The sequence below is a fragment of the Suricata suricatta genome, chromosome 2 (genome assembly GCF_006229205.1).
Source record: "Suricata suricatta isolate VVHF042 chromosome 2, meerkat_22Aug2017_6uvM2_HiC, whole genome shotgun sequence".
NCBI lineage: Eukaryota > Metazoa > Chordata > Mammalia > Carnivora > Herpestidae > Suricata > Suricata suricatta.
In genome coordinates this window covers 28,158,260-28,167,758 of record NC_043701.1, presented here as the reverse complement: position 1 = coordinate 28,167,758, position 9,499 = coordinate 28,158,260, and the positions used below count along the sequence as shown (strand labels likewise).

Genomic DNA, 9,499 nt, shown 5'->3' with positions numbered 1-9,499 from the left:
GGCAATATACGCCGCCACATCTGGGTGCAGCTAGTAGTTGTGTCAGGTCCCTCTGACAGGCAGTCAAAGGCCTAGGCTGGAGAACAGGGTCCCGGAATCTGCAGTGCTTAGACATAAAGGTCGGGGGCTATGCCAGGGTGTTATCCCCCACTCCCATATGATCTCCATTAATTGTCCATCTCTAAACCATCACATATATTTAGACCAGAATTGCTTAAAGTATCTTTTTAAAACTTTACATTTTAATTGCTTTTAACAAACAAGCTGAATCAAAACAATGTGTTAGTCACACATGTGCAACTTCTCTACAGCGCTCCCGCCCCTGCTCTTGCCTTCTTGCCACCCCTATGCTTTTCCCATATAGAAATTCTGGAGTTATACCAGCTAAAAGCTAGTTCCAAAATTTTGCTCAATAGAAAAACCCAACAGCAGAGCCAAAATGGCTCTTCAGAATCTGGAGGGAAGACCTAAGATGTACAGTGAGATTGGGATTGAGTGCTAAGAACCAAGAAGTTGGTAACATGATAAGGAAGCCACGGCTGGCTAGAAGGAATGAATGGGATGCTCTCTGAATTGCTTTGGAGACAGTCACCAATGAGAATAACCAGGCTTTCATGCGACCTTTGTGACATGTCTCATTTGTTGCCTCAATGCATTTAAGAGACCTAGAAAGTGACCCCAACTGGCCAAAACTGGGGCTTGGATCATTCACTTGAAGTTCTAAAGACACAGTGGCCAAGCTCTATTCATAGCAATACTGCCAAACCAAACACCCAAACTTTCCACAATTTTATACTGAAACCCTATGTGAGTACTACCATCCCATATTCTCAGAGACTAGCTTCAGATAATCTACTGAGAAAGGTCAGGAAAGAGACTTGTTCGAGCTACAGTGTGGGGAGTCACAAGTTCATATTCCATTTATGTCTCCAATAATTCTATTTGTTTCTTTTACATTAGATGTTCCAAGATAATGAATACTTCCATAGCAACAAAAGTCTGACAATAAACTGTTACCTTGATTTTCACATTTTCAAAGAAAAATCCCTCAATGGCAACCAAAACCAGAAGTCTCAGTAATGAATGTACAATAATGGCAACAAGGTGAACAATTTTTCTATTCCATTTTCTTCGCAACATCACTGATTGATTCTCTTGGAAAAGAATTTACATTAGATTTAGATTATATTAGATGATCTTTTTTTTCAGTTCTATAGCTTGTCACTAGCAATTAAAATATGCAGTTGCTTTCTAACAGCACAGGTGAAATCTGAGAGGTTTATTATATTCTGATACAAATGATTCACAAATGCAGTTTTATTTTAAAACCTCCATCCTTTCTGTGTTTCTGGTTACAACTGTCAAAGTATTCCAAAGCAGAAAGTATGGGCATAACTGATAAAGAAATACAAAATATTTTAGATACAGTAAAGGCTTTACAGGCTGAATCCAAAGGATGCTGTTGCTATGTCTTTTTATTATTTTTTTTAATCCATCACCTTTCTTCTTTGAACCACATGCTTTATGGACACCCTCCCTTACACTGTGTGAAACCAGAAATGTAATGAATTACAATTAAGGAAAGGCTATTCCTATCAGCCACAAGGAAATTGAGTTCTAGCACTAGAACTTAAGTTCTGGCAATGTTGAGGATTCAAAGCTCCCAGCATTCAGCAACTATCTTTATAAGGGTTAGACTAGACCCCCATATAGAATTATAAGCATGTGCAAGAGAATTCCTGAAAATTCAGAGCTTCAGTGAACTCAGCATAAGTCCAAAACTACAGATCCCTAAGCATTTACCCTAAATGCTTCTATACTGGCTTTACTGGGTATAACTTAAAAAGTGAACATTTCACTTTTGGGGATCTTGTGATTATGGATTTAGAGGGCCAATAAATGGCACTCCTCTCTTTCCTACACCAGTATAAGCAAAACTCTAACAGAGATGAAAGAATGAACTTTATTAATGATAAAGTTAGGAGGATGAGGCATAAATGATCAGCCTTAACAAATTTTCTAATGCATTGCCACCATATTAAGCTTATGCTTAAGGGACATGCCAGTGAACTCATTGTACGGGGGGTTGAGACTGGCACCTGGCCGCTTTGAGCTCCTCATGAGACTTACGCAACAGGTGAAAGAGGGGATGATTGTATAGCCAGGGGTTGATGGATCTTGAGTGAAAAGGGGGAGATTAAAGTTGCTAGTACACAAACAGAGAAATGAGGAATTTGGAAAACAGGAGATCCTGTAGGATACTTCTTAATACTATCATGTTGTATGAGTGAAGTCCATGGAAAACTACAATTAATTTAAGTAAAGCTACTAATGGCTCAGACCCTTCAAGGATGAGAATTGGGGTCACATCACCAGGCAATGAATCACAATCAATGGAGGTAAATTCTCAGAGCAAAGGAAATATGGAATGGGCAGTAGAAGAAGGTAGTTATAAATATTGTCTAATTCCATGGGATCTGTTGCAGAAATAAGGACTTTAATAATTATCAGTGTTTTAGCTTTATATGACTATTTTTGTTATCTTACCTCCTTTACCCCTTGTTATCTAATGTAAGTTATGTTATTAGTAATTAACTATTTAAATTAACAGGATATCAAAGGGGGAATGTGAATCAGCTAGAAGAAGAATAGACACCCAAAAACAAAAACAAAAACAAAAACAAAAACAAAGAGAGAGGGAGAGACTTATCACCTCTCCTGGGGAAAGGGTTAGCATATGTTTCAGTTCTATGTGATACAGTTGTAACAAGTAAAGTGGAAGTATGACTTTCTTATTGTCATAATGTGAGATTAAGTGTGGTTTAAGGAAATGTGCATGGATGCCAATTCAACAGGGATTGGACTTTGGTGGTTTGTAGATTTGGCTAGGTTGAACCACACTTTCTTAGAATTCCATTTCAGACAAGTTTTTTTATTAGGGTAGATCAGAATAGATTCTTGTGAAAGAGACAGGAGCATAATGTTATATATATATCTATCCATCTGTACATAACTAGAGATATCTACAAGTATATCCACAAATATTTATATAGATTTTTCTAAATGTATCTACATATAAACAGAGATCTCCCCATTCTGACTACCTGAGCTGTGGACTTCAAGATCCAGTATCAGCTGTAATGATAATGGTTTTATAGAGAGTGCCCAAGCTCTGTAAGGTCAAATCCCTGCAACAAATCCTTTTAGACATAGACACAGATCTCATAGTGGTTCTACTATAAAAACAGAGAGGGAGGCAAACCATAAGAGACTCTTAAATACAGAGAACAAACTGAGGGTTGCTAGAGGGGAGGTTAGTGGGGGTTTGGTTAAATGGGTGACAGGCATTAGGAGAGCACTTTTCGGGATGAGCACTAGGTGTTATATGTAAGAGATGAATCACTGGGTTCTACTCCTGAAGCCAAGACTACCCTGTATGTTAACTAACTTGAATTTAAATTTTTAAAAAATGATTTAAAAAAATTTTTTAAAGACTAACTTCAAGGTTTTTGCCCTGAGAGAGTGGAAGAATGGCGTTGCCATTCACTGTGAAGGAGAAGGCTGAGACTCAACAGCTCTAAGGGAGAGAGTCAGCAACATGTTTATAGCAATGGTATATTTGAAATGCCTACCAGACATGTAGATGGAGGTATTGAGTAAGCACTTAGATTTACAAGTCTGAAGACCAGGTGAGAGGACTTATCTGAAGATAAAAATTTGAGAGTCATCCTGAATTTAAGTACTTAAAATTTAAGTACAATTTATGGTACTTTAAGTATCTTAAGTTTCATAGTGAACACTGAAGTTACAGAAATGGATGAAGTCACCTAGGGAGTGAATGCAGAAAAGGGAAGAAAGGTCATCTGAGACTGGAAAATGGAAGAGGAAAAAGAGTTGGAAAAATTAAAAGGATTCATCAAAGAAGACTAAGAAGAAGCAACCAATGATTTGGAGAAAATGGTGTCCAACCATCAAATGCTTCTGATAGATCAAGATAGATGAGGACTTAAATATACCACTGGATTTGGCAATGAAGAGGTAATTTCTCACTTTGACTAAAACAAAGTGATAGGAATGGAAAGGCTAACTAGAACAGATTCACGAGGAATGGGAGAAGAGGAACTGGGGACTGAAACGGCAGTCTACTTTTCTGAGAAAATTTGTTATTAAGTGGAGCAGAGAAAGGGTGGAAGCCAGTGGGAGGTAGGCAGTCAAAACTTTTTTTAAGATAACAAATATTATAGCACATGTATATGCTAATGTGAATGGGCAAACAGATCAATACAAATTAATAATTGAAGAGGGAAGGGAGAATTTACTAGAACAATGCCCTTGGGAAAGTGAGAAGAAATGGAATCCAGGGCACAAGTGGAGAAAGTGGCCTTACATTGGAACTTAAACTGTTCACCTCCTTTAGGTGGAATGAAGAGAGTTATGTGGGTTTAGGTATAAGGTATAGATGCTTTAGTAGATTAGGTAGTGGGATCTTGTGCAAGTTCACTGCTAATAACTTCTTTCTTCTCAGCAAAAAAAAGAATCAGGATCATCAGCTGATCCTGGGTTTGGGTAGGAAAGTGGTAGAAGTGTAACGAGAGAAGAGAAGCATGAAGAATTCATTTGGGAGAGTAGGCGTGGGACAGGACTAGAAAATTGGTATAGTCACTGGGAAACACCTGAGCTTCGTAGACATGCATGTAAGGACATAGTTTATATCAGTTTGCTGCACTATCCACAGAAGACAGGATACAGTTCCTTTCTGCAAAAGCATATCTCAAGAGGAGAGGATGTGAAGGGACAGAGCGAAGCACATGTGACTTCTCCCAAACCCACCAGTCAAATAAGTCAATCTCCTCATAGGCAGAAGGTAAAGGGGCAAGGGGAGCCTAGAAGTGTCCTACCTGTAAACTCTCCCTCTTTGGGAGGAGAATGGAAGTTCCCTTCCTTCTAAGAAAACATGAGGAGTCAGGGGTAGGTGGTCCCTTAAGCTGTAGCAGTATTTAACGTATACCAGTGGGATACACATTCTGCACACCATGTTAAGGGATGTCTTTGAGACATTTCTTAAAGAATCCGGCCAGTTTTATGTAAATAGTCACTCGATCTCCTTGTTGGGATTCATTTTAATTACTGTATCAGGAAAAAAAAACAACCTTTAGCCCCCAAAGTGGAAATCTGGAGCACAAAGAAATTATAGACTCTGGTATGTGTTTGGCCAACAATTTTTCTGGCTAAACTGGATTGCATCCAGAGTCTGAGGTTACCAGTACAACTGGCTTTGTAGCAGTCTAGGATATCTGGCCCATAAAAGTATAAGGAGGATGTGAATGGTAAAGAGAATTCCTTTGGGAGGCTATAGAACTTCCAGCACAACCCAGAATAACCTACATGTTGGCAACAGAAGAGAATGGTTATGGTTCTGAACAGTCCTTCCATCAGTAAGAGTGTGTCTCTCTGAAACATCCCAATGACAAAAGGAAGTTTTAACCATTTAACTGTAGACAAGTTATTGAAAGCTACCTAACAATTGCAAAGGTTAGGAAATTGTATGCAAACACAAGTCCCTAAAATGGTAGTCAATTTTATTGCTGACATTACTCAACATTCCATTTGAAGCTGGGGGAAATTTGAGATTTTAATGAAGTGTTCATATGAGAGGGTTAAATCTACAATATAATTGTAGTTGTCTTATCCCATGAACTGCTCATTTAATCTACCAGAATAGTTCTATAAATTCAAGTAGGAGGGTCAGCATGTAGAGTGGCAAAAAAAAAAATCATAAAAGAAACTCTTTTCCATTTATCACACAGATGTTCAGCCCTGCCTGCAATTAGAAACACTTCAGAAACTTAAAAAACACAGAGGCCTGAGTCACTCCAGATTAACTGCAGCATAATGAGATGAGGGATGGGCTGAGGGAAGGACCCAAAGAAGTTTTTAGAAGCCCCTTGGGTGATCCTGAGGTACACCAAGGTCTAGAACAACGGTTCTCAATCTTTCTGCAGTTAGAATCACCTACAGAGGTCTTGAAATTTGTTGATGGCCAAAGCACACCTTGGACTGATTAGATTAGAACCTCGATTGCTTGATTCAGGCATCAGTATTTTTAAGATCCCCAAGTGATTACAATGTGCAACAAAGGTTGAGAACCACTGCTTTTGAACCATTTTGAATTGGTCTAATGGGACCAATTGCATTGGTTTACCTTCCTTCATAATTTTGGTATAAATAAATTAACGTATATATGTATATTTCATTAATAGAAGAGTATATTGGTATTGCTTTTGTGCCAGATATTCTACTGAGAGCAGTACTTTCAATAAAAAAAGAGACATCAATTTATGAGACACAGTAAGACTTGAACCATACAACCAGTCCTGAGAGCTCCCCTCTGCCTGTTTGCCTCTTTAAATGTCTTTAAAGATGAAGAAGTGCAGAGAAAACTACGGAGAGAAGAGGAACAGGCAGCCATCACGGGCCATTAGTTGGAAGCTGCATGTTCAAGGCCACAAATAGAAGAAGTCTGGCTCCTGCATGAGAATAGATTTCATAGGACAGCTCCACGGTCCTGAATCATCTACTCAGGCTTGAACATGGGAGAGAACTTACCTCTATCTCGTTGAAACACTGTTGTTAGTGGGCATCTTTCAACAGCCAAGCCTATACCTTAACTAATGCAGGTGGTGACCAGGTAGTCTTGCTATAAAGATATATCTCTTATTCAAAAAAGTGTTTTTAATGCATATGGCTATTATTCAACCTGGATGACCAAAAACTTCTTGATACTTCAACAAAATGCATCTGTGAGCAGGCAGAGAGTCTCCTACACAATGGAGATTTTCACTTTTAATTTTGGCACCGAGGGCAATGTGCCTCATATTTTGCCTGTGAAATGACTTTCAAAAGTTCAGACTTTTTAAGGGCTCTTGTATGTTGAACAAAACATTAACTTTTTTTGAAATATGTAAATGCAAAGACGTTATCTAACAAGGTGTAATATAAAAATCTTTTATAATATAATTCATTCAATGCAGAAGTATGATATGTAATTGTAATTTGTATCTTAAAAATATGTTCTCCAGCTGTCATCAAGTAGGTAACATATTCCTAATTCACAAATGAAACAACTCCAAACATGTCTTCAGTCTCTTAAATCCATGTTTTAATTTCTATATTACATTATCTCATATTGCAGTTAAATGTAATTCCAAATTTATACTATCACTCTTTTGTAATCATGAATGTCTCTTTGAATTACAGGGTATAATAATCAACCAGTTACCATTTCAATTTGCAATTCTTTCCCCACAAATGAGCTTATGCTGCAATTTTGAGTGTTGCCACTGGATGGCACCAAATTTTACCTTTTAAAATCAATTTCCAATTGCAATTGAGACTAGTGCACAGCAGTTAATATTTGAATTACTGGAGTTAATCAAGAACTGAACACTACGGTCAGGTAAAATCACACCCCGATCCCCAAGTCAGTGTTAAAAACCAATAGTATTACTGCATGTTCATAACTGAAGAAACAAAGTATGTGTATAAATGAACATTAAGTTCAAAAGTGCTGACTCAAAGTATATTCTATATAACAACACTAATGAATGTTTAAATTAGAAATTAGATTAATCCAGAGGGAAACTGTTCAACTACATCAGTCACAGTAAAATCTAACTCACAGTACAAAGACCCAGAAAGTAATGTGAATATGCTCCAGCTTTGTGAATTCAGGTTGAACAATATGTAAAAGCTTGTGAAACCACATATTTTCTTTTCTTTTTTTTAAAGAATTTTTTAAGTTTATTTATTTATTTTGAGAAAGAGAAAGGCAGTGTGAGTGGGGGAGGAGCACAGAGCAAGGGAGATAGAGAATCCCAAGCAGGCTGTGCCCTGTCAGCACAGAGCCCAATGCGGAGCTCGAACCCACAAAACCATGAGAACATGATCTGAGCTGAAACCAAAAGTGGGATGCTTAACCAACTGAGCCACCCGGGTGCCCCAATAACCACCTATTTTCTTGAACAATCTGCTCTAAGAGTTCACGCCAATGTTTTGTGCCCTTGATAGGTTTTCACAGTCTTGCTATATGGTCTGGGAAATCATCTTTTGATTTCCATATCAAAGGAGTCTTCTCTTAAAGAGAATAAACCTTCAACATGTTCTTGGCTCATCTTTCCTCTTTCCTCTGATGGTAATTTACACATCCAACCCAAAATTGTATTTTTACAATATATAATGTATCAAATCATCACATTCTGCACCTTAAGCTTCCACAATGGTATATGTCTATTATATCTGAATAAAACCAGGAGTAAAAAGTTGTACTTTATATATGGGTTGGTTATATATGCATTGTAACCAGCCTTCTCACATACTATGAAAAAAAAAAAAGTATGAGCACAGGGAAGAAAACCAGAAAAAGATAGTGCATGGGAAGCAAGAGAAAAGTCCTGTTGGACAGTTCCTTCCTCCCAGTTGTTCAGACTGGAAATACATGAACTGTCCTTGACTCCTTTCCTTTTCTCACACTGTAGATCCAATCCATTAGCTCTATTTCTCTGCCTTCAGGACTACTATGCTCTGAATGTTTGTGTCCCTCCTAAAATTCATATGTTGAAATCCTAATGACCACTGTGATGTTATTAGGAGGTGGGGCCTTTGGAAGATATTTAAGTCATGAGGGTGGAGCTCTCATGAATGGGATTAGTAATTTAATTTTTTTTTTTTTTTTACTTTTAAGCAATCTCTACACTCAACATGGAGCTCGAACTCATAACCCCAAGATCAAGAGTCAACCAACTGGCTTTAACAACTGAGGCAGACGGGTGTTCTAGGATCACTACTTTCATAAAAAGACCCCGCCAAGTTCCCTGGTCCTCTCTGCTGTGTGAGGATGCAACAGGAAGTCTGCAAGCCAGAAGAGGGCCTCACCGGAACCCAAATATGCTGGTACTATGATCTTGGACTTCCAGCCTCCAGAACTGTGAAAATTAATTTCTGTTGTTTATAAGCCACTCGGTGTGTGGTATTTTGTTACAGCAGCTCAAAGGACGCTGATAAGGACCCAGCCCCTTCACTCTACTCCTTCTCCGATAACTTTGCTCCAAGCCACTACCATTTCTTGCCTCAGTTAATTCAACAGCCTCATAACCAATCTCTCTGCCACCACCTTCCCTCCCTACAGTCTAATGTCAACACCACTGCCAGTGATCCTGCTAAATGTGAAATATCACTCTGCTGCTCAAAATCCTCCATCAGCTTTTTCTTCCTCACTGATTGGGAAGGTTGTGATTTTCAAGATAAACCTTCATATTTCCTAATAGGAAAATGTACCTTCCTGAAGCAAACTTGTGAAATGAGTCAAATGGCTTTCAGCACAACCCCTTCCTTAAAGCATCTGTCTTTCCTATTGTTGTAAAATCAACATCAGTGGTGGGGATGGTAATGACGACAGCTGACACACATTGAGTGTATATGTGTGTATGCCCAGGCTCCATGG

The 9,499-nt window shown here is 38.3% G+C and overlaps 1 long non-coding RNA gene across 1 annotated transcript; it reads left to right on the top strand.

The window, feature by feature from the left end:
* The first annotated feature begins 730 nt into the window (after positions 1–730).
* On the top strand, positions 731–9,251 carry LOC115305447. The gene is made up of 3 exons (XR_003914784.1): positions 731–807; positions 961–1,104; positions 8,741–9,251. It is a non-coding gene; the product is annotated as an uncharacterized LOC115305447 (long non-coding RNA).
* Positions 9,252–9,499: the final 248 nt, after the last annotated feature.